This window comes from Crocuta crocuta, unplaced genomic scaffold (assembly GCF_008692635.1).
Source record: "Crocuta crocuta isolate KB4526 unplaced genomic scaffold, BGI_CrCroc_1.0 scaffold110, whole genome shotgun sequence".
NCBI lineage: Eukaryota > Metazoa > Chordata > Mammalia > Carnivora > Hyaenidae > Crocuta > Crocuta crocuta.
Window position 1 is genome coordinate 2,669,197 of NW_027527386.1, and position 1,342 is coordinate 2,670,538.

General features: G+C 60.4%; 1 protein-coding gene across 3 annotated transcripts in view; it reads right to left on the reverse strand.

Annotated features, from left to right (window-relative positions):
- NFIC (nuclear factor I C) overlaps positions 1 to 1,342 on the reverse strand; it is a 43,590-nt gene that overhangs the window by 20,678 nt on the left and 21,570 nt on the right. The window lies entirely within an intron of this gene.

Below are 1,342 nucleotides of genomic sequence, written 5' to 3' on the forward strand. Positions count from 1 at the left end.
CTCCCCCCCCGCCTGGCGCCCGCCTCTCCATCTTATCTAAAAATAATCAGGCTCCTTGGCAGACGGGCGAAACCGACAGACGCTGAGCTCAGCACTATCAGCTCTGGCAGCCGGGATGGAGGGCGAGTCGCGCCAGCCCCTCTGCAGCCCCCACAACATCCCTGCAGGGCGAGGGGAGGGGGCAGGGGTGGCGGACACAAGGGCAAGCCCCACCTGACGAACCCGGCCGACCCATCTGCCTCCCCTCGGGGCAAAGACCAAGGTGGTGGGAGCCACCAAACGCCACAGAAAGAGAATCGGCCCCTTCCACCTGCCACACCCCCAAAGGCAGACATCATCCCTGTGCTGTGTGACCTCAGGCCGGTTGCTTAACTGTTCTGAGCCTCACTTCTCTCTTTCACACAGTTGGAGGCATCACCAAGAGGAGGTAATGAGATTATACGCAGGAAGCACTTAGGGCACATGGAAATCGAGCGTGAGCCCGGAATCAGCTCAGCGCTGACAGCGTGGACGCTGCTTGGGATTATGTTTCCCTCTCTCTCCACCTCCCCCACTCTTCTCGCTCTCAAAATAAGTGAACTTAAAAAAGTATTTTAGGGGCGCCCGGGTGGCTCAGTCGGTTAAGCGTACGACTTTCGCTCAGGTCATGATCTTGTGGTTCGTGGGTTCGAGCCCCGCGTCGGGCTCTGTGCTGACTGCCAGCTCAGAGCCTGGAGCCTGTTTCAGAGTCTGTGACTCTCTCTCTCTCTCTCTCTCTCTGACCCTCCCCTGCTCACGCTGTCTCTCTCTCTCTCTCTGCTAGAAAAAAAAAACATTAAAAAAAAGAAAAAAAGTATTTTAAATCCCTAAGATGACCGTAAATGTGGGCTTCACTCTTCCCATTTTAGAGGTTCCCTTCAATCCTTAAGAGAGCCACACGCCCGGCACTGTGAATGTACCCATTTTACAGACAAGGGAGCCTGAGGTTGGAACAGTGAGAAAGCGCCCCTCCGCCGCGGGGGTTATTTTCTGCGCGCACGGCCTCCAGACATCAGGCCCCCGGCTCTGCGTGGACCGTCTGGCTCCCGGGATCGGTCGCCTTGCGTTCCCAGCCCAGGTCCGGGAGCCCCTGAGGCGACGCGCCCTCCGCTCCCTGGGGCCACGGCCACGGAGCCCTGGCCGTGCCCCTTGTGGCTCTGCACACACTGCGCGCTGCGCGCCGCCTGAATGCCGAGATCGAGGACGCCCTGAACATCACCGGCGCGAGAACCGTGCCTCAGTTTCCCGGCCCACGACAGGCGCGGCCGGGGGCAGCCCCAGCCGTGACCCACTGGGCAGGGCCGGGCGGCAGCGAGGGGAGTGT